The following is a 7,095-nucleotide window of genomic DNA, read 5'->3' as shown; positions in this document are numbered from 1 at the left end:
TTTGTTATGTTAAATTGTATTTGGTTGTATTCAGATGTAAACGGCTCAGAGTGGCCACAGTCAGCTGGACAATAAATAAATAAATAAACGTTTTGATTTCAAGTTACTTCCCCTAAGAAAATTATGCCATGATGCTTCAGTTAGGAATTAAACTTCTTTGCAGACTTTTCAATCATACAGTGTTTAAGATGCACATGTGCCTGAACCTCCACGTTTATTTAACTATCAACTATACCTTTTACTCATACACTAGATCCCTCTGTTGCAGCTGTTGTTTGCCCAAAGTCTAACTAATCCCACGAAGAGTCTGGTGAAGGGGGGCATTCTGTTTGACAGATCTTTATGTCAGAAGCATCACAGCATAATATATCACATAATTTTTGCCCAACATTAAGAAAATTTGGGGTAGCTGGTATCATGTCTGCTATACAGTAGTACATGAAGAAGGGCATAGAGTGCACTGCCACAGGTGCGAAGTGGCCTGCTCTTCTCTATTCTGACATCTTAGATTCACCTTGGTGCTGCTAACTTCAGTCTGTAGCCTATTAAGTGTCTTCCTAGTAACCCAGTTCTCAGTGAAGCTGGGGTTTACACTTACCTGGGGTTCCATCCATTTTAAGATGTGGATATCTCTTTCTATATCGTACTCCTGACATTCTCTTATGTTCCCCCAAGATTCACAAACGTTTTGGGGAAAAATCTTTTCCTTGATTTTAATCTGGGAAGTGGTAGTGGTGGTGAAAGATGTACATTTGGTGTAGATATCTTGAGTCTTTCACTACTAGCTGATACCTATTTATCACTGGGTCCACTGTCTGCTGCTAGGTAACTGATTTTTTTCAATAGGAGTTGGCTTCAGGCATCCAATAATGATTCTGCAGTTTTCATTGAACATTTACATCTACCTGTTGTGTACGAGTATGTGCTGATTTATATCACGTGAGGCTGATGTATTTGTTTACACAGTAGCATAGTGCCAAGGCTGTAGCTCTTACTGTGATTGTTTGCCCCAACTGGTTCCGAATAGTTTTTGAGGAATATTGATCCTTGCAGAAACCTTTTGCTTGGTACTTTGACTATATTTCTTATAGGTCAATGTAACATCTAGGTATTGGGGAGCAAAACGATAATCTAGTTGAATGTTCTTCCAGGTAACCTGAAGTTTCTAGCTGACTCCTTATTTCATTTATGAAAGCACATATTTGGGTCTTAGCAGGGTTGTGTTTAAGATAGTTTCTATCATAATACAGTATGTGCCATGTTTTTCTAGTGCATCTGTTAAGAGATGTTCTACCATCTGAAAATTGTCAATCTGAGCAGCAAGTGTGAGATTATCAACATAAATAACACTTTTTTTGGTATGACAGATGCAACATTAGGCTCATATTTTGTATATTCCAGGCCCAGGCAATCTTCCCGATGTTCCTTTCACTATCAGAATTGTTCCCATTTTGAGTGTGAGACTGCATTAGGCAGTTGCCCTAACGCAACTGGCCATACTGTCAGTTTTGTCTGTTAGCAAAACTCAGAATCTGGATTCCAGAACATGACCATATTTCCAAAATGCTGGTTACCTTTATTTTTTTTTATTTTGCAAGATCAGAAATTAGACATCATTTCTGCTATGTATTGCCAAGTTGATTGTGACCTATGGCAAATATTGAGGTATGTGAGGTGCTGAAGGAGTGGTTTTCCATCTGCCCCCTCGTGAATTTCCATGGTCAAGCTGGGATTTTAACCCAGATCTCTTGTGTCCTAATCCATCTGTCTATCCAATACACCTATTTACACTTCAAAATATAGGTTGTGCTAGAACAGTAGGCCTCGTGTTTGCTTACACACAGTCCTCCCTCAATACACCTTGTTAGCAACAAGAGGAAACTTACAGGAAAGGTAGAACTATGGGTTCCAAACCCTGCACCATACCCATATCTCATCTCTGCCTCTGTATCTTCTCTGCCATCACTACTATAGGACTGAAGTAATGTCACACACCATGTCAGGCGTTTGTTCATGTTCTTATCATAGTGTGTTTTATGCTACGGTATTTCTGTTAACAGTATCCTTCTATATAGGGGGACATAGAGGTCAAATGTTATGCAAAAGAATGAATGGCCTCAAATCTGACATCACCAATGGCAACCCTAAGAGATAACAGGGAGAATGATTCAGTCTCTGGGGGCATTCTTATCACTGATCTGAAAGTAGTGACTCTGGAGGAAAGAAATTTCATACAGCAGTGAAATACAGCTGAGTTAAAATTAACCAGGAGGTTTCAGTTTACAATCTGAAGTCTGAATTAGGACAAAAAAAATCCTTACCATATGACATGTGTTGATTGGCTTACTTATTGATAGTAGCAAGATGTTTGCATTACAAGTGTCAGTTTTGTGAATGGCCAGGATTAATAGTCATTTTCAGTATCAATGCCATGAAACCTAATGGTTCTCTGACATCACTTTTGTCAGTTTCACACGTAACCACATGTACTCAACATGTACCCTCAGACATCTGAAGACTTGGACTGTAGTCTATGAGAACATGTGCTGTAATAAATTTGTTAAGTCTTTAAGGTGCAATTGAACTTTTTGTCATTCTTTCAGCAATAGATGATGCCCTTAGAACCCTTGAATTTAGTTCATTTTTTTTTTAAAAAATCATGTTTTAAAGCTGCCTGCAGTCTTTCTTCGTTTTCCACCCTTGCAAAATCTGGCTTTGTAATTCTAAGTTCAGTCTTGGTTCACTGGTGCCCTGCAGCCACTTGAGGCAGGGTAACAGCCATAAGATACAAATTGTTGATTTTTCAGACATGCTGGCCTGTGAGGTATGAGCACAAACCATGCTTTGCAAGTTCACTTTAATTATTGACTAGAACCCAGTTGAATGTTTTCACCTGCATAAGGGCAATGTCATAACTTGGTGAAGTAAATAGCCACTAATTAACAAGTCCCCAAGTAAATTTGTAGTAGAGCATCAGCTGACTGATTCACATGGGACTAGGAATTGGATCAGGGATTTGCTCATAAACTCTGGCTAGGCCATCTCCTCCCCTTGGGGAAATACTGTAATTTGTTCCTTCTTTTCCTACTGGTTGCTTCCATGTTGCCCTTCAACACATTTATACCCACAGAAGTCAGCTCTAGTGGCTTCCATACTAAAGTTTAGATTTTTATCCTGGTTTATTCTGAAGGGCTTTCTTAAACAATAACCCTTCAATTTTCGCTTTTACTTTACTCTGCCCAATGATTACTCCTAATTTACAGCCATTAATTCATATTATTAGCTTGCACCATATACTGTATTACCACACTTTCTTTTATCAAGGACTGAATTTCCTTGGGGATTGAACTGGCAAGGCCACATACCTATAGTGGGTGGAGCGGAGGCCACTGGCAGACGGGGCTAGAGCCAGAAGTAGACAAATGTACTCCCTTTCTCTTATTCTGCCATACTTTACCCTTGTTTCCCGTCATCTCCTCCTATCTTTTCTCTTAGCTCCTCATCTAGCACATGGGAACATGAACTGATAACTTACAAACAGCTTTTGAAATTAGCCCGTGGCTGCATGTTCTCCATAAGGAAAGGTATAGCAGCTGTCCAGGGTTTCGATCTGGACCCTTTATGATCTTTAACCTAGAGACAGTAACAATTAAACTCGGAGCTTCTGCATAAGACAATTTGCAATTTGGAATTACAAAGAAATGGGTTGGAGACAGGATAATGTGGCTGACTGCCCCCAACCTCAATGCTCGATCAGCGCCCCCAGGGTTTGGCTTTTACCTCTACAGAGAACTCATTAGCTGGGGAAATTCCCTTATGTCTTTCCATACCTCAGTTCATCTGCAAAAGGTTAATAATATTGATCTACCACTCCAAAACAAATCATCCCAATGCATGTTTAATAGGATTCAATAATTACCACTGTCCCCATTCTGTAACCGTTGCCAGCTTGTGGACCTTGGGTGTTCAGTAAAAACAACATAAGCAATGTAGCTCTCACAAGCCTGATGTCTTACCTTTGCTCCAATGGATGATGGCATGTAGAAATCTTCTAGTCCTCGCCCCTACAACCTTAGTGAGGTTAGCATCTGAATTTTATTTTTGCTTCCCAGTCATGCTGCACTGTCTCTTTTAACTTGGGAGGATCAGTTGAAATGTGAGGGTTGTTTTTTAAAAATGTACAATATGCAGAGGGAGCACTTTCAGTTTATAGCAGGGGTTGGAAATGTGTGGTGTTTCAGATGTTGCTAGACTGCAACTTCCACTGAGCTAGCTGGCTCAGGCTAATGGGAGCTGGAGCCCAACAACATCTGGTCATAGGTTTTCCTTGACTTGTGACCTTCAGGCTGTTCTACAACCCAGTTTGTGCAAGCCAAGAGCAGCCTACCAGCTCCCCACAGTTGAGTGTTGGCTTAACTAAGCTTACAGGCAGAGGGAATTTCTCTTCAGTCCGGCGTTGCTCAACAAATGCATTCTCCTTTCGTTCAACCATCCCATCCTTGTCTGTTCCCCAAAGCCAACACAGAAACATCAAACACTCAAAAAGTTGTTGGAAACTTTTACTCAGTTCCATACACTTGGATATGGCGCACTTGTTAACCCCAACAGGGCTGGAGGGAACATCTGAGAGAGAGAATTCTTTCCGGTTTCCTTCCCTGGGGACTTTTTCCTTTGCAGTTATAATTTCCGATATTTCAAATAGAAGGCTCCTACCTCAATTCAAGTTACATACAAGAACAACAGTTTCCTCTTCCAGAACAGGATAACTGAACTCCACATTTATCCCATCAAAGGTTGAAGGAAAGGCAGCAGAATGGGGATCACATGGAGCTAAGTCTATTCCATATGCCAATATCTTACGCATTCCAGAGTTTGTTTGCTGCACACAAGGGTTGGTTGATGGATCACCTCCAGCCCAGAAACAAATTCTGGATATCTCCTCTTTCTCTACAAAAAGTAGATCCAGATCCTCTGTACATTCATTGTCCAATAGGCCATCTTCGGTTTCCCTCTCACCTCTGTATGATCTCCTCCCTCAAGTATGGATGAAAGGGACATATCTATGCTACACACAAACTGCCATTGTGACCTTTCTCTTTCCTGTCACCTCTGAGAATCCCAAATTCCCTGTACTGTCTCTCCATCTCAACCAAACCCTCAACACCTTCCCCAAACTATAATTTCTGCAGTGTCTTAAGGGAAGCCCTGATAATTCATTAAAAAGCCGGTTTCCATTTGCAGAACAGAGGTATTTGTGCCCACTTTTGCTACCTTTCCCTGGACTTTAGAATTCCCATTTCTTATCTTCCAGCATCCAGTGAAATGGGAAACAATTTCACAGGCCAATTCAGACCAGATTCTGGACCAAAAAAAGCAGCACCATATATGTTCGCCAATGCTCACTATTCAAACTCAGACTACATTGTCACAGGAGTTCCTGCAGGCCCTATACAGACATAATAATTAAGCATAGTTTGTATTTTTGATCATGGTTAAGCATTATATCAATACCTGAATACTGGGTAAAGATTAACTGCAAACAAGAAGTTGAAAATATGGTTTGAAATGGGACTCTCAAATGAGTTTTTGTGTTACCTGTGGTCAACCGTTAGATCTGCACTGAATAAACCATGATTAAAGCAGTTTCCCTATCTCTCTCCAGTTCTGATGCCATCCTCATATAGGCTCTCTGGGAGTGGGATTTAACTTGGCAAGCTAAACTAGGGGTTCACTGAGGATCTGAAATCTTAACCAGAGTTAAAGCCACTAACCACGATGATGAAGTAAACCATAGTTAAGGATTATGTCTGCATAACAGGCTGCAGGAAAAGGAAGAACAGAACACAAACAACCCTATATGGAAAGCTCTGGCTTGGAAGGAGAGTTGAGACCTCCACAGCCAAAGATGGCAGGCAGGTTGTGAGGCAGGGAGATTTATTATTATTATTTTTTGCGCCAGCAAGCCAAACCCAGAGCGCTTACAGAGACCATTCTAGGTAAGAAGAGGACATCTCTGGTTGGATGGGATCAAGAAACAGGTCTGCCTAATACAAGCTGCTCAAAAAGTGCAACCCAGAGAGGAGACAAAAAAGAAAAGAATTGGAAGGCCAGAGTCTAGAGTAGAAGGGACAGGGAACTGGGGTAGAAGTCAGATGTTTTGGGGGGGGGAAATGTCCATGCAGGCAGAGGCTATTCTCTAAACTGAAGAGAATTAGCTGGTCTTTTCTGCTTTTTAGGACCCCACTGATAAACACAGCCTTCTTTCATCACCTCGCATTGGTTCCTTCCTCAGCTCCTTCCTATTGGCTGTCCTTTGGCACTGGTAACACCTTGGGCACTGGAACCTGGCTCCCATTTTTCCACCGCATAGGCAGGTACGTCTGAGAGCCGAGCCCACTGGCCTCCTGCACTGCTAGTGCTTTGCTTCCCAAGCGCAAGGCCATCTAGATATCTTCATGTCCTCTGTAGAAGAGGCGCCTTCAGAAATCCTACATGTTGCCTGAGGATTTTATAATAACAGTAATAATAACGATTAATATTATGGCTCTTGTTGAGGTGGGGAGGGGGAGGGTTTTTGAACCTTACAAGCGCTTTCATGCTGCATATAAAAATGGTTACATATGTACATATATACACACACAGACACACATTATATATAATGTGTGATCAAAGGGAGGAAGGTTGGGTGCCATCTTGTCTATACACACGTGGATAGCAATAAGGGAGGAGCTAGATCTATATCCTTCAGTTGTGTGCCTTGGGATAAAATGAAGAATTCTGTCTGTTTGAAGGAAGCATCACTCACTTGGACTGTCCAAGCAAGAGACAAAGTCTGTCAGCAAACGCTTTTTTTCTGTGAGGCACCTCTTAGTAATAAGAGCCAGGAGGAAAGTGAATCAGTGTCCCTGGGGATCCCATGCCCAGATAAGATTCCTCAATATGCCCTAAGCCAGTCTTGCCCTACTTGACCCTCTCCAGATGGGCTGGGTGATGATCGCCATCATCCACCGGTCACAATGGCTAATAATGCCAGGAGTTGCTTCTCTGTCCATCTGGAGAATGCCAGTGTCCGAAAGACTGTTTTTTTAAAAAAAA

This window comes from Pogona vitticeps, chromosome 2, assembly GCF_051106095.1.
Source record: "Pogona vitticeps strain Pit_001003342236 chromosome 2, PviZW2.1, whole genome shotgun sequence".
NCBI classification, from domain to species: Eukaryota; Metazoa; Chordata; class Lepidosauria; order Squamata; family Agamidae; genus Pogona; species Pogona vitticeps.
The sequence above is the reverse complement of the archived record's forward strand: the minus strand, read 5'-3'. Positions refer to the sequence as shown.